The following is a 26,765-nucleotide window of genomic DNA, read 5'->3' as shown; positions in this document are numbered from 1 at the left end:
ATTTTCTTTTATTCCTAAATATTCTTTTTTTTTACTGTGACATTAGCAAAATTACACATTGTGTTTCTTGAATTCAGATATTTTTAATATACATGAAAACACTAAGAATATTACTGGAATCACTTTAACTTCGCAGTGGGAGAAAGCCAGCAATAATTCTTTAGATTTGGGGGGGGGCTACTGCTCAAGAATATGGTATTGGCACACCTGAAATTCACCTCTGGGATAAAGAGTAAAAGAAGCAATCACTCTGCAAAGGCTCAAAGAGGACTTTTGTTGAAGAGGTGGGTTTCCCGTGGTCTTTGAAGTGGGTTCTTGTTAAATCTAGGAACCTTGTGATGAATGAGCTAGAAGAGAGACTGCTGACAGATCAGAACCCACAGGGGTCATTTTGTCTGTCCTCTGAAGGCTGATGCGAATTAAACTCTACCTAGCAGTCTTTGTTCCTAACCCAAGTATTCATTTCAAATGAACGACTCGTAAGGGCATTTGTGGTGGCCACTAAAATTCACTCCCTCCTGTCTTCCAACATGTTTTATTTTAACCCCTACAATCTGTGCATTAGTCACTGAAATAATGAGAATGGGCTTGGTGTTTGTGTGCATTTAAACCTAAAATATTACACAGGTAAACAGACCAAAACAGAAGTGTGTGTTAACCGATATGATTCAGGAGGGCTCAACTTTTGCCTTCTTGGGATCATTTAGTTTTAAGAGGCAGTCTCTGCCTCTCTGTTATTTATCAGCATGAGATAGCTGACCGATTTAAGTGCTGATCTTATGCAAGGTTGGCACGTCCACCCTTGATATTTAACAGACCTGAACTGAACAAAGCACATTCAGTATGACTCATTTTAAATATCTGGTCACTTTTTAACTCCATGTAAACTTTCTGGTTAAACCTTATTTCAAATAGGGAAATAATTATAGTCTTAAAGTACTATCTGGTTTAGGACAGTTTCTCTTGATGGGCTAGAGTGATGGTTCAGTGCTTAAGATCACTGGCTACTCTTCAAGAGCACACCGATTTGATTGCCAGCACCCACGTGGTAGCAAATAACTCTGTGATTTCAGTACTAGATGATCCAATGCCCTCTTCTGGCCTCCTCAGGTACTACATACAAGTGTTACCTAGAAGTACATGCAGGCCAAGCACCCATACACACAAAATAAAGATAAATAGAACCTTCAAAAGTATAGTCACTACTTCAAAGGGGAAACACACTTGCTATTAATGGATTAAACACTTAGTGGAAATATATAATATACTCTTAAATTTGAGCCAAGCAACCACACTACATGGAGTTGGCCTCTGTGCTACTTGAGGTTTCATCTCCTCTTTCCTTCTGTTATTGCTAGTCTGTAAAAATTTCTTCTTCTCTTAAGTAGCCAGGGACAGATTGGTAAGTATCCAGTAGCATCTAGCTGCCAGCAATGTCATCAACATTTTGAGCTTCCTACTCTTTAAAATTAGCTGTGGTAACTTGTTAGTCATATCACCCAAGCTCAATATTTTCTTTAGTGTTTCATTCTTTGTTTTGTGTCCTGATACTCTATCCTATAGAGTTTCCTTTAGTGTCTGCTCCACCTTTTCTATTACATTGACACTAAAACTTTAATTTAAAGTATGTTATATAATAATGTTTAAATATCTAGTATTGTACTAATATGCAATTTTTGAACATACTGAAAGTAGAGTTGCATGAAAACTACTATTCCGTGAAAACAAAATTGCCCATATCCCAATATGCTCCCCTTGTGGAAGGATGAGATGGCTAGGCTGAGCAAGTACAAATATTCAGCATGTTTGACACTGAACAACTGATTTGGGATATGATGATTAACCAATAGGAACACAATGAGGAGGAGCTGCGGAGACTTCTTAGCAGTTGAGTATGCACACCATTCATTCAGAGGGTTTGGGCCTGGTTCTCAACACCCACTTCAGATTGTTAACAACTGTCTACAGCTCATGTTCTACATCATCTTCTGGCCTCAATGAGTACTGCATTCATGTACCTAATCCCCCTCCACAAATATAAATACACACAATTAAAATAGTGCCTGCATGTATGTGTTTTGTTGGAATTACTCTGAATACATACATATGATTTGGTTTGGCCTGCTGAAAAAAACCTCCAGCAGAGCCTAGTGTAACACATCAGACATTGGTGCCCAGGCTTCCCCAATATTAAAGAATTCAAGAATGGAGCATGGGCTTAGCATTCTCCATGCTACATTTTTAGTGTACATGTATGAAACTCCAACCACAAAGTTACAGCTCCAACTTATCAAATGACTATAATCTGAGCCAGCATAAAAGATCCACATTGCAAATACCCACTTTTTAATGATCTAGGCTTCCCTTTTCCTGGACTTGCCCAATCTTACCAGCCCATAGTCATGAAGACAAATGGCTATCTTTCCTGTCTTTGGCTTCCTTACATCTCTGCTTCATAAGACAATCTTTTTCTATTTACTGTCTCATAACACACTTCTTACCTAGAGGTTCCTCTCCCTCCACAGCTCCTAATACATCCCTCATCTCTCCTCTCCCCCAGATATTCTTAAGTAAATCCCATGTTAGAGCATGTGGAAATACAAAGTATCAGATTATGTATAAGAGACATTGGCAAAATAGTGTCACCTTTCCTTCTATTTAGTGACTTGAAAGTGGCCTTATCCTCTAGGAGAATGTTAGTGGCAGTCCTGAAATTTAATCTGAGACCTTTCAACAAATATTCTTTGAAACAGACCACTAGAATGCACTCCAACTCTACTTCTTCTTTGACACTTCTTTTTTTCTATCTTAAGATATCTTTGGTGAAATCTATTTTAGAGTAACAAAAACCAGAATGCTGTACCTCTGAGAAATCACTAAAAATAAAATATGGCTCATTTTATCCTTGCTCAGAAAGTCACAATATACTCGGTACCTCCAGAAACCAGGGGTCAAATCAAAGACCTGGAGATTGGAGTTTTTCTTTCATTTTCCTGAAATCTCCCTCAATATTTGACTGAAGCTACTGGGGAAATGCCATTTTCCTTTCATTCATATTTGGAGATGGAGGAATGGGATGACAAGCAAACTATATTTATGCAAAGTAAAGGAGTCCTAACTTCCGCTTGTCCCTTCTCTTATGCAATAGTTAACATACACAGATGGCATCAGAACAGCCACTTCTGGTAGAGTCTTGGATGCAAAGTCTGGCCTTTATGTCCAGGATGACGGCACTAAAGAAGCATGTGAGTCATTACAGAGGTTTTTCAAATTCATCATGGTGCTTAGATGAGGAGAGTGGACAACATAGACAGTGATGTGTTCTGGAACCCATTTGGGAAGAAAGCAAGGCTTGTGTATTCATGATTATATGCAGGTACAGTGTGTGTGGGTAAGTCTGTACCCTTCCTATGATAAGTGGATATTTTAGGTATCCTCACCTTCTTTGAGACTGTGGGCAGTGATTCCTTATGCAAAGGAGTAGAATTAGTCATGATTTAAGCTATTTCTAAAGTTAGCCTCCATAATTGCTGGTAATCTTTCAGCTGGTGCAGATCAAAGTAATGATGATGCAGACCTGTTACTATGAGCTACGAATGTTGATGGATAATGCTCCAAGGGCCAGAACCATATCTACATTCTAAGTTATGGGAACCGCGGAGTGAAAGAGAACAGTGGAAAAATGTAGTCAATTCCATAAAGCAGACAAGTGCTGTAACAGCTGATCTTCTCACACAGGGCAGAACTTCAGCAACAAAAGGCCTGAGCTTAGACACCTTATATGGAAAAATATTCTCTTGCTAGGTTGTACATTCGCAAAATTTGAAAATGCTTCACATGCAACAGTCCAATATATTCTTTCCTGATTAATAGTTAAAGAATGATTTTCCTGGGATCTTAAATAAAAATGGAGATGATAATCAATTAAAATATAAGCATCATGCTTTCTGTTTATAATCTGTAATTCTTCTATCTCAATTACACATTTATATAGACTCAAGTTCTGTCTTTTTAATGGGAGCTAAACACTAACTGTTCTTTTCTTGGCTTTCTTTAAAAACTATGATGTATTTCAACACAAGCTGTTGTGAATTTGACTAACAGATTTGTGGATATTGATATATACATAATAGTTTGTAAGAGTTCTTTGGATATGTGACTCACTGTTAGTTTTCCAAGTGTAATATTTTTGACTCTCAAAAAAATTAAGACACATGAGTTAATTCAGTTTGCTAATATATTATTTTCAAAAGAATAGTTTTGTATGATGCTACAGCCAACTGTATTGCTTATAAACAAAAACAACCTCTAAAAAGCATGTGTATCTTTCTCTACACTGCTTAGTAGATTCTAAGTTTTAGGAGCATGTCTTAGTTAGGGTTTCTACTGCTGTGAAGAGACACCCTGACCATAGAAACTCTTATAAAGGAAATCATTTAATTGAGATGGCTTACATTTTCAGAGGTTTAGTTCATTGTCATCATGGTGCAACATGGTAGTCTGTACTCATAGATGGTGCTAGAGAAGTAGTTGAGAGTCCTACATCTTGACCTGCAGGCAACAGGAAGGGGTCTGTCTGCCACACTGGGTGTAGCTTGAGCATAAGATACTTGAAAGCCTGCCACAACAATGAGAGACTTCTTCCAACAAGGTCATACCTACTCCAACAAGGCCATACTTCCTAATAGTACCACTCCCTATGAACCACCGACATTTAAACTCCTACAGTGTGTATTAGTGTAAGACAAGTTTGCAAAATAAGGACTCTTTATACAAAGTACATGTGCTGCATTTTTGTTGTAATTTGTGATATTTCTGGGTGGTTTTTTTAGGTTATTTTTTCAAACACAGGGCCTTGTAAACGCTAGTTGACTGCTCTGCCACTGAACTGTCACATTACTATTTCTGAGTCCTAAAAGAGAATGCAAATTTGCAATAGTTTCAGAGTCAGCACCCAGATATTTAAGTTTTTCCAAACTTCTCATTGGAAAAATTCATGCTATTTTGTTCTGGAATTTTTCTTCATTTCAGAAAGTTAAATATAATTTAGAAGACATTATAAGATGGGAAAGTGATACAGGAAGCATAGGACTAAAGAATAGGAGTTAATACTGTTCCCTAAATTAAGACTATCAAGAAACTATTACCACACAAGGGCCTAAACTGACAGAGAGAGTGACTGAGTAATACCACAAGTGGTAAACTGCAATTGGTCAGAACACCCAAAAAGAAGTCTAACGGTAGTGATGTTCAAAGTCATTATACTTTTACACTGCTGCTGGGGATTCAAACTCAGGTCCTCATGTTCAAAGTGTGAGTGCCCTTACCTGCTAAGCCATCTCACAGCTCAGAGTTGAAGCCTTAGATCAAAAACTGAAGGCCTAAACAATATGATAATAGTTAAAAGCAGAAGATGCTGGACTAGGGGTACAAGGAAGACTCAGGTTGAAGGATCACTGAAATCCAAGACCAGGTTGGGCTAAATGTGAGATTTTTTTTCTACATAAGTAAGGAAAGGAAAGAAGGGAGGAAAGAAGGAAGGGAGGGACAAAGGAATGAAGGAAGGAGAGAGAGAAATGAGAAAAGGGAGGAAGGAAGAAAGAAAGAATAAAACAAAGAAAGAATCGAAGAAGGATCTAATAAATAAATACTGATTTTTTTCTTACAGAAAAAGATTCAGAATACTAATTTTCCAAAGATGATATACAAGTAACCACGAGGAACATGATAAGATGTTAAGAATTTTCAGTCATCAGGAAAAGGCAAATAAAACTTTCAATGAGATGTTACTTTAGCCACATCCAGACTTTTGTAATAACTGATATTCTGAACACATGAGTACATTAAAAAAATTTTATGCACTCCCAGTGGAGATATGAAGTGATGCTGTTGCTTCAGAACACAGGCTAACTTGCTAGAGGCTGAGAGGCAATATGGAGAAGATGCCAATTATGCCACTCTAGGTCATGTAGCCCAGCCACACTTCAGCAAGCAGGACAGCTGAGTTCAGACACAGAGGTAAACTCACAAACAAAGTAGCAGGTAACTAGTACCCATACCCCAACAGAAGACATTTGAATAAATGAAAACACCATAATGCCTTAACCGCTTAATTTTAGGTTTGTTGTTCCAAGTATGGCTAAATGATGCAACAATGTAAGTACAGCCAAGCTACATAAACATCCATACAGGATAAAACCTTTAAGTGAGCACTGTGTGGTACCCAGGTGACATATTTTTTTACTTTTTTATTTATATATTGAGTGTGTTGTGTCCATGTGCATGGGTTCATGTACACATGTGTGTAAATGATCTATGGGAGTAGAAGGCAAACATCAGATGCCTTCCTCTGCTGTTCTCTACTTTGTTGTTTTATGGAGGATGTCACCTAGAACTCATTGATTGACCTAGATGCGCTGGCCATCAAGCCCTGGGAGTCCTCCTGTTCAGGCCTCTCGGTACATGGGTTACTAGCCTCTGTCATCATTTCTGTCTTGTTACGTGGGTGCTTGGGATCAGAGCTCAGGCCCGCCCATTGGATAGAAACTACTTTACTAGCTAGTCATTGCTCCTGTGCCAAATGATAATTCCAGATTCTGTGTTTCAGATGGTGCTCTATAAAAGACAGTTACCTCAGCATGAAATAATTTTTTTCTTTCAATTCAAATATTAAATATGACACTAGAACTTTTTATTAGGTCTCCTTATTAAAATATTTAAATTACTTTTCTTTGTCTCTAGTGAATATCGTCACGCTAAAACATATTATTTGTGTTTTTTTATTTTATTTTCCAGTTTAAATTTAGATAAGAAACAAGGTTCCTTCACAAGTCAGTTCCAGGTCCCTCTGTTTTTAAAGGGTGCATAAAAAAGGATTCACAAAAACTCAGTGGGGACGTTATGTTATTATGCCAATGTTTACTGTTAGACTATTCAAGAAAGATATCTAAGTAACTTGGACATCTTTTAGAGTCTAATGATAACATTGCAAGTCTAAAAGATGTGGATTTTGCATGTGCTCCTTGGTTATAACTAACCAAGAATAAGCCAACTATTGATTATGAATGTTATAAGAATTTCATGCTTTTACTGATTTTGATTTGGACTGAAGAAGATCTGATTCTAAATGGCAATGCAGGTGTTTTCAGTAGTATTTAGATTCCTTCATGATATTTTCCTTTCCAGAGAGGTTAACTGTTAGTGCACTTTGTCATAGTTTAGGAGATGGGTTTTGGTACAGGACTGTAGATTTGGCCTTGAATTCAAGGGTTCTACAATATGTCATCCAGTACTACTTACATGTCCAAGGAAGGCTATGCCATTATACAAACACTCTAATTTTTCTTTTACTTGCCACACAGAAAATGCTTTGCTAAAATATTTTCCACTAAAATAGCCTTCAGTTTAAAAAGTTGTACTCTCAGTTTAAAAGAAAATATGACCTGTGACAAAGAGATAAAGTGTGTCTCTGTCATTGAGAACATGCTTAATACTTGCTTAGATCTGATGTGAGCGCTCTATCCCCTGCTCTTTTTTATCTGCTATTCCTTGATTGCTGTGAGAGGAGGGAAAGAAGGCTCAGATTTAATCAACCAATATTTAACAATAAGTCAGTGATGTCCTGAGCCTTGTACACATTAAAGATCTGACCTACTAACTGTCTTATTGTGCTTGTACTCGTTTCGGCAGCTCATACACTAAGACTGGAATGTTACAGAGAAGATTAGCATTGCCCCTGCTCAAGGATGACACACAAATTCATGAAGTGTTCCATATGTTTTTAAAAAATGGCAAAAAAAGAGCATTTTGCTTGTGTGTTCATGTGACTATGGACTGATTTTGCAAGTCCTTTGAATGCTTAATTTTGGAAGTTTTCCTCTCTAGGGAGCTCCATTTTGGACTTGAGTGAAAGTTTTTAAAATGTTATTAACAGTATAGTTTTTTCCTGATAACTACTTCAGGTGTTCTGGTCTAGTAAAAGGCAACCCAAGGGAGATGCAATCATCGTGGTATGCTTATGTCATTCGCATGAAGTTCAGTTCTGCTGGAGTTTGAGATCTTAGCAAAGTACCACTTCCTGTTTTTGAGGGGAAAATGGCATAAAAAAGTCATATAAAAAGACTCATAAGGCTCTTGGACATCAAATAACTCTTACAAAACACAATTTTAATGAATTAAGTGTAAATGAATCAGAAACATGTGGGTTGAATTTCACTTGAAATACCCATGGGCTTAAAAATAAAAAAAAAATAAAAGGAGAGAAGAATTGCTTGGCAAACAATGTGTGTTTTATTGAGCTCGAGTATTTTGGAAAAAAGAAAAAAGAAAAAGAGAACAGCCATGATTTGGTTGACTGAATTAAAACAACATTGATGTAGACTTTATTTATTTATTTATTTTAAAATTCTATAAAAGTCAGATTGAATGTATAATTGTGTTTTTTCTTGAGAGCCTGATTCATTTATGTTAGAGCATTTTCAAGTACAGTTAACATTTTGATTAACCAGAACTCTAAGTATTTAGTTGTCTTTTCACAGCCAAAGAGAAAACTAAAAAACAACAGTTCAAGTTGAGTTCATTAGAACTGAGGTAAAGAAAACACAGTGGTCATTCAGTGCACTAACCAAGAAGAGTCCAAATCCAAAAGCATAGTGAGCCTCGTTAACTAACTACTAAGCAAAATGCTAGAAAAACAGCCACACACGGGCTAGAGATCCAAAGATAAAGAAACTAGAAATAAGTGGAAAAACCTGTGCTTTGAGAACAAGATTTGAGATAAGAAGGAATGATTTACAAGAAGAAAATATAAATGCAGCGGGTAAAAAGCTTTAAGAGACAGTTGGGAGTGGTCGGTTTAGGAAGCAAGGGCATCAGGAGTTGGAAAACTGGAGAAGGGAAAAGCTAAGAAAATAAGAATAGCCAACATGTAATTTATATGAATATAGATGTAATCCAGATATAAATATGAGTTTTCCTACCAACTTCTGCAGAGATGAACCTGTAGTATGATTCGTTATACCAAGGAATTATTTAGGTTTAGGTGTACTCAAACAATGAATTACAAATAGAAAATTACTTATATGGCTATTTGCTTAAATATAGTAAACTTTTATTCAGATAAGACACGTGCATAATTTGGAGGGATGAGGAATGTAAACTGGAAGACCCTGAGAGACTGGGACACCTACATTCCTGACAGGAAAGTTTGCTATTAGTAGAGAAATAAAGAAACGACATAGGAACAGCAGAACTGGAGGCTCCCCTTTTTCAATCCATATTCTTTCTATCATTCTTTTAAGCTCCATGTCTAGTTGTTTTTTTTTCTCCAAGAGTAAGCCAGTAAGCAGCACTCCTCTATGACCTCTACAATATCTCCTGTGTCCACGTTCCTGACCTGTTTGAGTTCTTGTCCTGACATTCTTCAATGGTGGATTCAGATGTGGAAATGTGAGCCAAATAAACGGTTTCCGACCCAAGTTTCTGTCAGTTATTTTGCATCATTACAGCAATGGTTTAACTAACTAGGATACTGTCTACCCTTCCTTTTTGATAAACCTTGTCCTGATATCTCATTTAACTATTTCCCACACCCCTACATGCTTGAACCTTTCTTCCCCGTATAGTGTTACTATTCTAATTTATCTGTATTTTACCATCTCCTTTCCTTTGAGGTGCCTGCCTGTGGGGTCATTTGTAGTTTCCTTGATTTCATGTATATTCTAATTTAAGCATCGGAAAGATCTCAAGTCCATATATGAGAGAGAATATGGAGTGCATGTCTTCTTGGGTCTGGGTAGCCTCATTATAATCTTTCCATCTTTATTCATTCACTTCTAAATTTCATGATTTTGTTTTTCTTTACAGATGAGTAATAATCCATTGTGTCTATGTATCTCATTTTCTTATCTATTCATCACTGGATGTACATGTTGATTGATCCCATTTCCTAGGTGTTCTGTATTGAGCAGCAACAAATATGGATGCATTATTGCACTCTTTATGAATTATATTTAATTCGTAACATTCAAGTTACAGGTAAATGCCCCTGAATCATGAAATAAGCTTACACAAAATTATTAGTGAATATATGTGCACATATATGACTATATATGTTAGAGATGAAAATTAAAATGGTGTCAGATGTAGTCATTCATATTTATAATCATAGCTCTCAGGAAGCAGAGGCTAGATCTGAGTTTATGGTTATTATTTGGTACATTAGTGAGTTTTAAGAAGGCCTGAGCTGCAGAATGAGATTCTTTTCATTAAAAATAAAAATCAAAATAGAATTATTCTATGTAGATATTCCATGTAAGCTCACCTCTCATTCTCTTTATTCAAAATTAAATCCTTTTGGTACATCAGGAAGGAAAGCAAATCTCAACTGTATGCAAATTCCTGATATTCTTCTTCAAGCATCAGGGACAGTTCATCTGCCAAGAGCATCTCACCTTACCTCAGAGATTTTTAAGAACTTGATCCTTAAGAACACCTGTTGTTAAGATGGCTTGCAACTCTCCCTGCTATGTTTCCTCTCTCTTGGATGCTGTTTCACCCAGCTGCTGCTAATTAGAAAAACAAAGCAAATCCCTCTCATGGATGCTGGTTGCTGAAGAAAGCCATAGGGAACATGGAGCCAAAGTACACCACAAGCCTTTTTGTTTTAACCCAAGGGGCCCACTACACTATATTTCTCTTGACTGCAAAACCACAGGAATGTATTCATATCACTAACCACAAGAGAGGACTTCGTGTATGAATGTGGGGAGACCATGAGCAGAATATTAATCCATGATGTATGACTGTGTGTGTTTTTTTTCAGAAAGTTTAAAAAGCCATATGTATTTGAAACAGGACATCATAAGTTTATCAGCCTTAGGAAATGAATAATAGTGTAAGTAACAAGGGTTTAAACCTTTCCTGGAAGTTACTACTTTTAGCAAAAGAGATTTTCAAATTCTATACACAAGTGATCATACAATAGAGAACACACCAACACAAGAATTCTCTACATAAACTGTAGAGCTAGGGGAGCCCAAATCTGCAAATAACCATTAATATGTGCTTCAGAATGTTGCATTTGCACATATTTACATGTGCTTAATATATTTAATATGCATAACATTCAAACAATAATTAAGAACATTAAACATGCTTTATTGTACAAATATTTATAAAATGAGTTACAGAAGCAAGACAAGGTAGGAATTTCCCAAATCCTAAATACTTTCAAAAGAAATACATATGCTCATCCTAGTACTATGCTTCATATACTTTCCTCCATGTCTTACAATAAACATTTCTGAACCATGGCAAATATTTTATGCTGAATTAAATTATGGATAATAGTGCATATTCACAAACATTTCTCAGGACTGGAGACAAAGTTCAGTGGGTTAAATGCTTGATGTCCAAGCTTGAGGACCTGAGTCTGCATTCCTAGAATCTATGTATAATTCAGACTAGGTAGAATATACCTATAGCCTTAGTGCTATCATAGTCAAAATGGGAGCTCTAGAGATCACTAAGCAACCTCACCTCAAAAAAATTTTTGGAGAGTGACAAAAAACATATTTGAAGCTAGCTTCTGTCCTTCTATCTGTTCATACACAAGTGAACCAGATGAACACACACACACACACACACACACACACACACACACAAATCTCCAACTAAAATCTAAAATTTCTCAGTCTTAAGATTCAAGATGTAACTTCAAAATGCCTCTCAGATCTTTTTTTTTTCTGTCTCTACAAACATTTCCCAGTACTGAACATTTTAAAATTCCCAAAATGAGTCAAGAAATACCCCTCCAAGTGAAAGTCCATTTAATAATGATACAGTCGTACTTTCTTTCCTGAGATGCTGAGTTTTATGACTTCAGTTATTTATTCATGTTCATCCACAGACCCAAAACCTTAACTAGAAAGTTCTAGAGACTGAAAAGAATCAAGCTTTAACGTTCAGGCCATTCCATACAGTGAGATAGCATCTTTACCTACTGCCTTCCAACTCCTCCTATATCTACCCTCTCTATCCTTAACTTCCCACTCATTCAACTTTGAGGTTTTGTTTTCTTTCTCTTCCCCATCAAGTCCAGTTGGCTTTTCCCAACTAGCCTTGATAGAGGGACTCAACCTGGTATGTGAGACCCCTTATATTAGGGGTTACTTCATTAAAGAAACTGACTCTATGTCTCCCCACAGCTATTAATTGCCAGTAGAACTTCAACTAGTATTGGAATTTCATACCCACCTTCTCTACACATCGATGAATTGACAGCCACATTAATTGCTACCTACTGCAAGGTCGTTTTCTTTCTTTCTTTTTTTTTTTTGCTTTTCTTTAAATTCTCTCATATATTACACACTGACAATAGTTTACCCCTCTCCTCTTATCCCAGTCCCTCCCCAAATATCCATCCTCCCTCCTGACATTTTTCTTCAGAAAAGAGCAGGCCTCCTGAAGATGTCAACCATACATGGCATATCAAATCTGAAAGGACTTCTTAGATGGTAGCCCATACCAAGATACCACAACTTACACTTCAACAATAACAACAAAATTACCTGCACTGTATAAAACAATGTTCAGTTAACATCTTAATCTAATGAAACTATTAGACATGTATTTGAGTGTTTTATGTAAAAAGTCACATAAAATTGGCTACTTGTTATATTTACTTTTCTACTGTAGTTTGGTACATAAAATATAAATAAAACATGTTAAAGCCATGCCTGGGCTGGACCAATATCAAGAAATATTACTATAATTACTCCTCCAGACAGCTCTATTTCTTATTTCCTAATAGGAAATAGGAGAAAAGAAATTATTGATGCAAAAGGTGATTTAATAACCCTTTCTTTCTTATTTTTAATCAGGCCATGATATACCCTTACATTTACTTACAACAGTATAGTGTAACTAATATAATTAGCTGCCTTTTAAGGATGAGGAACCTGTGATCCACAGGGGCTAAATATCAATGCTTTCCAAGGTTGCATAATTAACACATAGCAAAGCTTTCTATAGACTTGACCTTGATATGATTCTGATGTTACAGCCTTTGGGTATAACCTTCAAAACCATTCACTTGTAGAAGCAAAAAGCCATTTCCAGTTATATGGGTCATTTTTAAGCAAAGTGTCATGCAGTATCATGGCCTGGATCTTCCTCATTAGACTACAACACTCTTGTGGCACACTTTAACCTTGAAGAAGATGAATGATTAGAGTCGTAGGCAATTTCTTGCCTGTAAGATGGTACCATGCAGGAGACTATTCAGCACATCATAGGACCTTCAGTAAAGTATATTAAAAATACTTCTAAACCACTTTCCTAAATATCAGTCGCAAAGAAAAGGGAGAGAAGACTAGAAGACAGCGTGTTCTCAATTTTCCCAAAGCGATGAAAGGATCTAAGAGTCCCTTTGTCATCCGTGTGGTTAGAGACATCATAATCTGATCTGCGGTATCATTTGGATGTGTCAACTCCCCACAGATGGCAGAGAGAGTGTTTGGATCCTGATAAGACAGTCACTGGTTTAGTATGGGCTACCCAAGTCAAATCAAATCTCTGCCATGTCTGAAGCAAATACTGGAACAACATGAAAGACCCAGGGTACCTATAAAGATCAGGGACATGGCAATGTGACTCTAAGACAAGATGTCATAAAACCGGTCTTCTGCAGTAGGAACAACATAAATAAAGGAGATTAAGTGTTTACAATAGTTCTTTGAGGAAGGAGAGATGATCCTTTTCTTGGCACTACATGAAACTGATTTTAATCACTGTAATGGGGGACTTAGATGCTTTGTTAAAGGAAAATTCTATAATAGAACATTTTCAGGGAAATCTGTTAGTTTGTTTCTTTATGACTAGAAAGTCACATAAAAAGGAAACTCAAGTAATACGGTGGGCTCAGGATAATTGCCATTTGATGAAAGAAAAGATGGGTGCTAGACAGGGCTGTTCTGATGATGACCTGACATCCCTCAAGTTTAATTTGCTACAACACAGTTTCCTGGGGCAAAGTAGCCAAATTCAAAGATGATACAGTTCATTGTATGGAGGTAACATAAAAAATGTTTTTTTAGAATTCTCTAAAAATCACATTAGCACTGCACCTTGATGAAAGCAAAATGCTGAGTCAGTTTGACAATAAATCTATTCCTTCTATAAATTCTTTTCTTTTTGAAATTTGGAAAAAGAGGATGACAGTATATTATTTTCACAAAGGTTTCTGTGGGTTTCAAATATTTCTTTATTGAACTTACATTATGTCAAAGGAGTGTTATATAAGAAATGTGAGTAGATAGTTGTCAGTAATATAAAATTGACTTCTATATTAATATTCTACATTTTAAGAGGGCATCATAATTTCTGCATTTGAAGATGGCATCATAATTTCTAATAGATAAGAAACTAATTCACTGCCTATTATATCTACAACTATGTAAGTTTAGAAAGTCTGCTATATTTAAAATTAATAAGGCAAGAGAGCCCTAATTAGAATCAAATAGATCTCCATAATTTTTAATATATTTACATTATCTTAAATTATAGATGCTTGACAGAGATGTGTGTATGTGTGCAGATGTTTGTGTGTGCAAAGGTGCCTTAAAAGCCAGAGGAATTGAGTTGCCTGGAGTGGATGGTGAGCCTCCTGGCATGGATGCTAAGAACTGAAGTCAGATTCTCTACAACACTAAAATGAGCTCTTAATCACTAACGCATCACTCCAGCACCAAACAGTACATAAATAAGCAATAAAAATAATAGGAAGAAGCAGATACAGAAATAATATATTCTTGTTTTAGGGTCATAAACTTGGCATTGCTTATATGATCTATACCAGGTCATCTGAATCAAATGGACCTAAATTCTGCAGTAACTGTACTCAATTTAATAATAGAATCTGCATTTGAAATTTAGAGGCCCAGGCAATCAGTTATGAAGCAATATCCTAGCTACTTTGTATTATTGATTGATTCATTCATTCACTGATTCCTTGATTTATATCAGGCTCATATAGCACAGGTTGGTCTTAAACTTTTCGTGTAACCAAGGATCACCTTTAACTGACTGCGTATCTTCCTGCTTCTACCTTCATAGTGATGGGATGGATTAGAGAGGTGAACCACACTTGAGTGATGGGATCACAGGTGAGACCCTCACTAGAGTGGAAGGGTCACAGGTGTGACCACACTACAGGTTTATGTACTGTAGCCGAGTAACGCCAGAGCTACAGGTGTACTAGGTAGGCAGGAAGCCAAATGAGCCCTATCCCCATGCCTTCAACTCACATCTTGATCAAAAAACGTCGTCAACTGCATTGTCCAGAAAACTATAATTTTAAGACAGGAACTTAACTAGATTCCCAAAAGTTTCTAATTATAAAAGGCAGTTTGTATATTAAATGTAAAGGATACATACAAAGGGATTGGAATAAATTCCAGTTATTTTACATTTATCTTCTTATAGGAAGAAACAGTTTAATTTCTGTGCTTGTGGTGGTGTGAAAGAAAATGGTCTCCAAAGGGAGTGGCACTATTAGGAGGCGTGGCCTTTTGGAGGAAGTGTATCACTTAGGCATGGGCTTGGAGGTCTATTTTGATCAAGCTTCCCTCAGTGTGACTGTCAATAGACTTCCTGTTGCCTCTGAATCAAGATGTAAGGACTCTTAGCTCCAGCTCCACATCTGCCTGCACACCACCATGCTCCCCGCCATGATGATAATGGACTGAACCTCTGAGACTGTAAGAGAGCCTCCCAAATTAAACGTTTTCTTTATAAGAGTTGCTGTGGTCATGGTGTCTCTTCACAGCAATGAAAACCCTAACCAAGACAGTGTCCAAACTTTCTTGGCCATCCACTGTTACCACCAACTAAGAAAATAATTTACCAGCTCTACCAAGAAATGAACCTCATCAGATCACGACAGTTGAACTTCCTAGGCAAAGTGCTAAACCAATAGTCAGCATTGCCTGGAGGAAGATCTGAAGACGAAGGCAGAGCAGAAGGAAAGGGAAGTGATGAGACAGGCTCAACCAAACAAAACGCTGCTTCTACTTCATCTTTATAAAATCAACAAGCATGTTAGACTACAGGGTTCCAGAGATAGCCTGGAAAACATTCCTTCTTGGAAATGGAAACACACTAGATGCCAAGCTGACTTCCTTCCTAACCAGTGTACTTGTCAACGAGAATGAAGGAAGGGTCATAGGAGGTGACTTGTCTCTCTGACATTATTGTTGCGCAAGTGTTTTCACAACGAAGGCCTTTCCACGGGAATTTATAATTCATGCTGCAGGAGGTTAGTGTTATCCCAATAAATTCATGTGTAAATGAGTATACATGTTTGAGTCAAAGATTTGGAATGTAAACTGAGGTATCCGACTTACAAACATGATAGTACAACAAGAAATGTGTTCAGAAGCCGTACCACATTTGGGGGCATTACTAACACACACAAGTAACTTCTGGTTTTGATAATTCTATGTTAGAAACTCTGAGCAGAAATTTTAATGGACTGGACATGCATAACTTAGAATACTAATACTACCAAGTGGGGAGATACAATCTAACAGTTTCTTTGTGATATTTGTACTTTCTCATTGGGATGAAAAAAATAGTGCCCATGAAGTAAGAAGGGAAAGTGCTCCTTTCTTGGGCAGCCAAACCTTTTAAGTAGATCATTTCCCATGAAGAAATTATTTATACAAATATATAATTGTTATGATTCTGAAATTTACTATATAAGTAAAAATAAAAATTTAGTCCTTTTGGTGTTCTGAAAGAAAATGGTCTCCAAAGGGTGTGGCAATTTTAGGAAGTGTGGCCTTGTTGGAAGAGGCTGGAGATTTCATATAGGCTCAAGAAATGCTGAGGGAGGCAGTCTACTTCCTGTTGCCTGCATATTAACATGTAGCAGCTCCTTCTCTAGCACCAGGTCTGCCTGCATGGTCCTTGCCATGATGATAATAGGATAAACCTCTGAAACTGTAAGCTGCCACCTCAACCAAATGTATCAAATTTGATTCAGTCATTCCCTGTCAGATTGGAGAAGCTCATCCACAGAGCAATTAGCAGACTTCCCAGCATTCTAGAGGCAAAGGTAGATGGATCTCTGTGACCTTGAGGCCAGCCTAGTCTATAGGGCAAGTTCAAGGGCAGGCTCCAAAGCTACACAGAGAAACACTGTCTCAGAAAACAAAGCAACCAAAATAACCCACAAACAACAAGCAAACAAACAAAAACAACAATAACAAAAAACCTTAATACCTGTTGATTAAAACCACACTTCTCTGGATGTGATCAAAGACAGAACAGCTTCAACAGATACAACAAAAATTCCAGGTAAGACCAGAAAAAAAGTATCTTGGCAAACTGCTATAAATGATCAGAGAACAAAGCTAAAAATACAAATAAATGTCATTGAAATTGAGGATTTGAATGACACAGGTACAGATGTAACATTTCATCAAAATCTTGGCGTACAAATTGGCCTCTTCAGGAGGTAAATGTTCAGCTTTTAGGGACTGTAACTTTGACTCAGGTAAAAGAAAGCACAAGTTGGATTGAGTGTGTAGGGCAAGGACAGATAAGAAAATTAAAACCCTATGTGACTAACACAGCAAAGCTCATTTCTCCAATCGCAGAAACAAACCATAAAATAATGTTTCTAAGAGATTGTACATAAGCAGGACACAACAGCTGTTATTCTCTCAAAGATGCCAATAGTACTACCTTTAAATGGGCTAACTGTCCAGGAGCAGTTAGATGTTCACCATTTGGAAGAATTAACCAATCCTTGAAATTCTTCTGTATTTGTCATTATAAAGAAATCTGGAAAATGGAGAATGCTAATAGATTTAAGAGCTGTAAGTAAGGGGATTCAGCCAATGGGATCTTTACATTCTGGAATTCCCTTGCCTTTTTTTATTACCTAATGGATGGTCTAGTATAGTGATTGATTTAATAGACTTCATCTTTACTATACCTTTACAAGAATAGGATAGGGAATACTTTGCCTGCACAGTGCCTACTTACAAAAATTTCTGATCCGTTAAAAAGAACCATTGGAAAAATCTTCCACAAGGAATATTAAACAGTCTCACCTTATGCCAATATTTTGCACAAATCCATTAGAACTAATTTGTAAACTTTTCTCAATTTAAAGTTTACCATTATATAGATGATATCTTAGTGGCTGATTCAGATGTAAATACTTTAGAAAAGGTGTTTAATGAAGTAAAGGGGAAATGCCTTTTGGAGGATTACAGATTGCTCATGAAAAACAATGAAGAGATTCTATTAATTATTTAGGATATAAGATAGGTTCACAGAAAATTCAATCACAGACAGTACATATCAGGAGAGATCAATTTATGAACTCAATTATTTTCAAAAATGGTTGGGAGATATTAAATGGTTATGGTCCACAATTTGAATAACTACTCAAGAAATAAGTAATTTATTTCAAATCTTACAAAGTGATAATGGTCCAAGAAAACTCTCAGATGAGGCTGAGAGAGAATTGGCTCTGGTACAGAAGAAATTACAGGATGGATGCGCATGTGAATCACTTGGATCCAGAGATAGACTGCATCCTAGTCATTATATCTTCTACTCATTCTCCTATAGCAATTTTTATAAAGAGAGAAGATAATATCTTAGAATGGATACTTTTATCACAAAAACAGAGTAGAAAAGTTTTCTGAATTGATTCTGTAAGGGAAATTGAGACTTCATCAATTTACAGGAATAGAACCAACAGAAATTGTGGTACCTTTTATTAATGTTTTAATTGCCTCATTGTGGGCAGAAAATGAACACTGGTAAATAACTTGCAGAAATTTTTTGGAGAACTTAGCAACAAATATTCCAAGAGCAAGGGACTTTGAACTTTGATGTTTTAAGTAAGTTTGAGAGTGTTATAGACTATGGAGACTTTTGAAATACTGAATGAATTTTTCTTTATCATATGGCTACAAACCTTTGGTGACCAAGTTGTGGAATGTGGCAGTTTGAAACAAAATGGCCCTAAAAATGAGTGGTGATATTAGAAGGAGTGGTCTTGGTAAAGAAAAAGTGTCACTGTGAAGGTAGTCTTGAGGTCTCATGTATGCTCGAGCCATGCCCATGAGACAGTCTATTTCCTGTTACCTGCATATCAACATGTAGCAGTTCCTTCTCCAGCAACATGTCTGCCTACATGCCTGCATACATGCCTCCATGCTCCCTGCCATGATTATAGTAGAATAAACCTCTGAAACTGTAAGATACCACTTCAAATAAATATTCACCTTTTGTAAGAGAAGCCTTGATGGTGGTGTCTCTTCACGACTATAGAAACCCTAAGTAAGACACTTCTGTTTCTTACTGATAACTGGGCCTAGCCTATTGGTTGTGAGAGTGAAGCAGAAGACCAAACATAACATCTGGCTTAATTGGATTTTTCAACCATTTTTGATCCATGAAGTTCTACAAATATTCAGGTGTAAAAGTCTAAAGATATCTGAAAACACAGGAAATTTTCAAAGATTTGACTAATACTTATTGTTTCTAATTTTGTATCAGATTTAAAAGGTGCTACATTTTACTTCTTCTACTCAGCAGAAATCAAGATTTTAACTTTTAGTGGACAGACGGGAAGGGACTTTTGTTTCCCATGAGTGTATTTGCTGACTTTATTAGAAGTGCAAAGAAAACATGCTCTCTAAGGGAAAGAACCAGTTCTCACATGTACTAAGGTTTTAAGCATCATTATAACAAAACACACCTCATGCTGAAAGTTGTCAGATGTGGAGGTTTGCTGATTTATTTTCCTAGCTCAGTATCCTAAATGCCTTTTCCTTTTCCCTACAGGAGGACCCTGACTGTACATCCTTTGATTACATATACCAGTACTGAGTCAGGCAGAAACTGAAATCACCATTGCAGATATGTCTCCTAATACCAGGTACAATGGATTCATCAAACTATATGTTTATACACACACACATGCACACACACACACACACATACACATACTAACTGAACACATAATAGTAGTATATCTTCACTTCTGGAGTTCATAGAACTTTCCCTATAATTGTGCTAATAAACCACTTTCTATTACATTGATAAATCTTGTTGTTTTAATCTCAAGTGCTTTGTAAAAGTGTGTGTGCATGCTTGGGTCTATGGAAGTTACACGTCTGTTTTTTTTTTTCTCTGTTAAACTCAAATTTACAAACATTGAAGTGAGTGGTTCATTTGCTTGCTCTGTAAATTTTCACAATGTGGGATCAATGATCTTCTTTTGGACATAAAAAAATTCAAATCGTAAACCAAAGTCCCATAAAGTGGAAACCTTTCCCTTATCAAATCTTGCATATAACTACAAGGGAGAGAGTAAACACAGCCTATCTGTCAAGCCAGAACGGGGTGGAATACCCATGCAGTCCTTCCTAGAGTTGTCATTGTGAATCCTCCTAGATAATTAAATAAGAAGACAAGATAAAATATGATGTCATATGCTTAGCTTTCACACTTAAGTACAGTATAATCTACTACTTAATGCATAAATGTGTTGTTTTTAATAAAAAACTAATTATAAACATCCAGAAGGGAAATGAGTATGTGTCTAGCAATGCTGCTCTGGTCCTCAGAGCAGCAATTCCTGATGTAAATCTGATGTGATTAAAATGTTTCCAGATTTTTCAATACAAATATTGTTTGTGTGAACAAATTAAAACTTGTCTAAAATTACGTTTAATCATGGGATGTGATTACTTACATGTTATCTAAGTTAGTCACATGTGAACACAAGTTTAAGAGAAAAAGATAAAATGAACTGACAGCGAATGATTCCATCATTAAGAGTAATTTTGTGTGTGTGAGATTGTGCATTGATTTTTTTAACTTAAGCTTGACAAACTGATTCATGAACCAAATTCATGAATCCAGTTACATTATAAAACTCTATCCTTCTTCTCTCAAAACAGTCTCGTGGATGAGGCTCAGATGTTGAGTAGGATTCTGCTGAGTTGGTCTTGTTTTGACCACTTTCTCAAAGACTTCATTGACATTATTCTACAGAAGAGAATCCAAACTGTGTTTCTTGGCAAAAAATGGAGAATAAAATAAGCATCACAAATGGAGAATGAGAGACTTATGATAACTTCACTCACCATTTAGTAGATTTACTCTGGAGCTAATTTGGTCTCTTTAAATTCTGCTTTGTCCAGTAGCTGTGGGGGGAAAACCAAAAACAGTTCCATTAATCATCCACTTGAGACTAGTAGATGATGATAAAATGAAGCTCACTCATGAAAGTAAGCTTATATTATTCCACTTGTATATATTGTACATGATATATCTAAGAAATAAAACATATGATGAAAAGGTTCCACAAGAATAAATACATATGCTGGCATTGGAATTCACTGGTAATTTAAAGCCCGTTTTACAAAATGTCATTTAATTTCCAGGGACTATAAATAAACATTATAACACTAAAGTGTCGTTCATCTAGTGTTGAGTTACAATTTTTGGCAAAGTCAATTGCATCATTTCAGACACTATTTTTCTCAAAAAGCCATTATTAAGTTACACTTCTACAAGGTTGACCCAATAGCTTATGGTAACATTATAATCTTCATCATTGTTCATCTAAATTCCATGGTTTGAGGAACTTAGAAGAAACTGTGGCTTCTGAAATTTTAAATATCAACAAGGATATGAAATAGCCAAGACTCAATGGCTTATCTTCACACCAGTTATAGTTTAAAATATCTAAAACACTCCAAAATGAGCTCCAGTGAGTGCCAATTAATGCAAAAGCACAAGAAAATAGCATCATTTATTTACTATATGTAAACAGAGCTTAGGGAACTTTTACACAGCAAATAAATTAATGAAAGCCTCTGCTAAAAGTGCTATGTCATACTGAAACCTGGAATTCCTTCAAGAATCAACAAGGAAAACAACAAGGTGAGAAATTACCACACATTGTTAGAATTGTTCTCGATTAATTGCATTCATATGAGAAACTTTATGGGGAGTCTTCTATGAGTTAGTTAAATTATTAAGTAATTTGAGTGCCTAACAACTAGTTCTACTTCTCTAAATGATGGTATAGTTCCTGGCATATCATCCTGTTAAACTATAAATATGTGTTCTATACATGAACATTATTTCTGGACAATGTGGAAGAAAACAGTGATAAAAGTTTATAACTGAAGTTAATAACTTCTTAACCTCATAAAAGCCCACCTCCATTGAAACTGAAAGCAACAATTTAGTCAAAGAATCATCATAATGCTTATGTCACACATTTTCATACACAGTTCAAAGCCATTCTTATAGGCTATATTTATATACCAAGCAGTAAGAACAACACATGCTTTATGTCCCTATTCTTTGCATTAAAAATGTGTGAGTCTATGTTCAGGAAAATATAGGTAGGACAGTGACACTTTTCCTGACCTTCATGGCTGTGATCTTATGAACATCCTATTAAGGAGGGAGGAATATAAGACAAATCTATTTGGAAAGCTTAACAATATTTTTTCTCCTTTTGGTGGAGTACTAAAAGTAAATCTGAAGTATAATATTTAACTCACCCCTAGTATAAAAGTCCAAAATTTCATATCCACAAAGTTTTAAAACATGATTGATTAAATTACAGCCTGAAATATTTTTGAAGAAATTCCTTAATGCATCTTATCCATAAGAATTTTCTATACTATTTAGGTATTTACACAAATACATAAGATTTATTTTTTCCAGTGTAGTATAGAGCAAACAGTATTTTTAATTACTTTGCTGCATGGATTTATGCTGGCTGATTTCCACTTTGCAGAACATTCAGCTCTTCAATCTGACCAACATATAATCACCATTCTGTTCTATATGCTAGTCTATTGTTTTATAAAACAAATTCATTCACAAAATAATTAAATATGTTATTCTTTGTGGAAGTTAAAAATTACCTATTAATATATCAATCTAACCTCATAGCAATTCTCAGTTTCCATCCTATGCTCCCTATAGATGGGTTTGGTCCTGTTATTGTAATATCAATCTCATTATTATTTGAAGCAAACAAGTCTACATTCTGTATTCATTTTCACAGTGTATGCTTGGTGGTTGCATCGACTGATTTGTTGTATACCATAACAGATATCCTATTGTAATTCTGGAAGATGATATATCTGTTGATGATAGAGGATAGATAAGTAGGTAGATAGATAGGTGAAAGATGGATGGATAGATAGATAGATAGATAGATAGATAGATAGATAGATAGATAGATACCTGATAGATAATAAATCAGTTTTACCATAATCAGGCTTTTGTTCATAAACTTAACCTAATTTCTTCATATGAAATATTTCCAGTGCTTTTCCCTAAACCTCCAAACTAAACTCATATTGCACAACCATTTGCAGCTACCTGAGAAAACAGATAAAGAGAAGCCAATGTCTAAAAACAGGCATGAGTTTTGACACTCTGAAGAGACTGACCAAAACTTAAAACCATTGAAGGTTCCTAAAATTGGTGGTCAGAGATAGTTATGTTGTTTAAAGCATTTGAGGAATAAAACTCTCAGAACATGTTTTGAAAAAATAAAATTAATAAAATCAATACCCCTGAAAATTCTAAGTAGGGATAAAGACGACTTATGAAATTTGTGAGTCAGGGGAAATTTAGTGAGAAATCGATTTCATTTCATCTTAAGAGAGATGAAGAAACCCAGGCTCTAGGATCTGTAATTATTTGGTTAATAGAAGGATATAGACCACTGTGACACTGGAATCAAATGTGCACAACAACTTAATATTACTCCCACATTTACACAAGTGATCATGTGATGAATTGGAAAATTTCAAACAATTTGTTGTAAGATTAGGGGGCAAAAAATCTAGTAGACTCTCTTGCCAAATGTTTAAAATATGAAATACTACAACGTTTGATAACATGATGGAATAGTTAGAAGGATATACTTTAAGATGTTTTTAGGAGAGTTCTATGAAAATAATAAGCAGTATTTTTATTAATATCTACTTTAAAGAGTATTAATCAGCTTAAAATTTCAAGTACTCTAACAAAGGAAGTATGGAATAGTAGCAGTTGCAATCACCTGATGAACATGACCACCGTCTGTCAGACTACGGGACTTTTGAGGAATGTGTCATATCATTTAGCCTTGCGACATACTATGTCAAATACTGATCTTCTGTTTCACATCTTTGTAAAGACATCAGTGTAGTACATTCAAGAGTCAGAAGCCACATAAAATAAAAAGGCATGTGTTTAAGACATCAAGGATGAGCAAATTACTGGATTTTTAATAACTACACCATCTTTAATTTTAAGCTGTAAAATGAAGTGCATTTTAGTGTACAACATCTGTCATCTTAATTTGATTAAAGCAAATGGAAACACCATTTTTTTCTGAAATAACTGTTTTACTTAGGAACTTTAATTTATTTGATGGTATAATAATATATTAAATGTCACCAGGTTAATTCATTTATAACATTCCTCTATAAATATAAGGAAAATATAAGGATGCAGTTTGCCATTGAAGAATTTAAAACATATATTTTAATTCATTTAAAATATGGATTTGTAAGTCACAAATAATTAAAATAATACTTAGAAATAGCCTTTGAAGCTTTTGAGTTATGCTTTCACACTTAGGAAAAACATTATAGAATGGGTCACTTAGTTTAATCCTTTGCTGTTTAAATGATGTGTCATCCTAGTAAGAAAAATAAAGAAAATATCTCCTGTAATAATCTACACAATGGTTTCTGAGAGAAGTGGATTGAGACAAGATCCTCTGAATGGATGGGGAACACGATGAGGGGTGGGGGGGAGTGGGAGCTGGGAAGAAGAGAGGGGGTGAAGAGGAAGAGAGTTGGTCATGGGGGAACAGGAAGTTGAGTGGGTGGGGGTAGAATAGGGGGAAGAGGGAATCATAGGATAGAAGACAGATCAGGCACCACAGTGACCTCGAGTGATCTAAAGGGATAACACCAATTGGCAAGCTAAGCAATGGTGGAGAGACTACCTCGAATGCCCATTCCTGATAATGAACTTGATGTTTATAACCATCCAGGAGCCTTCATCGTGTGACTGATGGAAGCAGAGGCAAACACACAATTAATCACTGAACTGAACCCAAGGAACCCAGTGACAGAGAGAGAGGAGTGATGAGCAAATAGGCAAAGAATGGGCTGGCAAAACCAGCAGAGACAGCTGATCTGAACAGGGGAGAGCTCTTGGACCCCAGAGTGACAGTGGAGAGGCCAGCATGGGACTGATCTGGACCCCCAAAATGTGAGTGTCAGCGAGAAGGCCTGGGCAACCTATGGGGCCCTGAGCTGTGGATCAGTGTCTATCCCTGGTATACAAACAGTCATCGTGTGCCTATAGCACAAAAAGGGATGCTCTCTCAGCCTGGACTCTTTGGGGAGTGCCTGGACCCTACCCAGAGTGAAATGACAGACTCTAGATATCCACTATGTGGAAGGATTTGGCAATAGGGTGGGAGGGTGAGAGGGAAGGGGAGTGAAGGAGGAGGGGAGGGAGAGGGAACTGGGATTGACATGTAAAACAGGCTATTTAAAATTAAAATAAAAATGATAAAAAAATTTAAAAAACTAATGAATGGACAAAGTAAAAGGGGGCCTGTTTCTGGGCCTACCTTTCAGTGCCAGAGGACTGCCACTGAATCTCCCCTCCTGGCAGGAACCAATGTACCCCAGCTCCTGGTCTCCTACACCCACAGGCCCACGGGACTAGGACTAGGATCAGGAAGAGAACTACCAGAGTATTGGACTTGCTTGCATCAACCGAAAGGGGACCCTGGTTCCCTACACAGTAGACCAGGAAGAGGCTCTTTATGCACCCACTAGAAGAAGGAATGGGAAGGAGACAATATAAAAAAACACTCAGCAACAGGAAAACAAATATGACAATACCAGAGTCTAGAGACTCTACACCAGCAAGACATTCCAATCTAAATGAAGCAGAACTTCATGAAAATGATAGAGGCCCTCAAAGAGGATATGGGAAAATCCCTTAAAGAATTAGTAAAAAAATTTAAGAAAAGAAACCAAAATATGCAAGCAATAGAAGAAAAAACAAATGAAAAAATCCAAAAAGTGAAAGAAATGAAGGAAAAGACAAAGCAAAAATTGCAAGAAACAATTCAAACAGTGCAAGGGTTGAAATCTGAAATAGAGACAATTTTTAAAGAACCAGTCTGAAGGATTACTGGAAAAAGAAAAGCTGGGCAAAGGGTCAGGTACTACAGATACAAGCATAACCAACAGAATACAAGAGACTGAAGACAGAATCTCAGATGTTGAAGATTAATTAGGAGAAATAGAGTCATCCACTAAAGAAAATCTTAAATCCAACAACTTCATAACAGAAAATATCCAGGAAATATGGGACACTGGGAAAAGACCAAACCTAATAATAATTGGTATAGAATAAAGTCAAGGAAACCACCTCAAAGAGGCAGAAAACATATTCAACAAAATCATAGAAGAAAATTTCCCAACCTAAAGAAAGACATGCCAATGAAGATACAAGAAGCTTACAGAACACCAAATAGAGTAGACCACAAAAAAATTCCCTTGCCACATAATAATCAAGACCCCTAACATACAGAATAAAGAAAAACTATTAAGAGCAGCTAGGAAAAAGGTCAAGTAATGTATGAAGGCTAACCTATCAGAATTACACCTGACTTCTCCATG

The 26,765-nt window shown here is 36.2% G+C and overlaps 1 long non-coding RNA gene and 1 pseudogene across 2 annotated transcripts in view; one reads left to right on the top strand and one right to left on the bottom strand.

Moving 5' to 3' along the window:
* The window catches only part of LOC110341581, a 155,923-nt gene that overhangs the window by 15,351 nt on the left and 113,807 nt on the right, over positions 1-26,765 (bottom strand). For both annotated transcript variants that reach the window (XR_005878853.1, XR_002383548.2), the window contains one exon: positions 21,177-21,236. This is a non-coding gene — a long non-coding RNA (uncharacterized LOC110341581). The remainder of the gene's footprint in view (positions 1-21,176; positions 21,237-26,765) is intronic.
* LOC121142107 lies at positions 7,668-7,780 on the top strand (annotated as a pseudogene).

Source organism: Mesocricetus auratus, unplaced genomic scaffold (genome assembly GCF_017639785.1).
Source record: "Mesocricetus auratus isolate SY011 unplaced genomic scaffold, BCM_Maur_2.0 Super-Scaffold_100008, whole genome shotgun sequence".
Taxonomy (NCBI): Eukaryota; Metazoa; Chordata; class Mammalia; order Rodentia; family Cricetidae; genus Mesocricetus; species Mesocricetus auratus.
The sequence above is the reverse complement of the archived record's forward strand: the minus strand, read 5'-3'. Positions and strand labels throughout refer to the sequence as shown.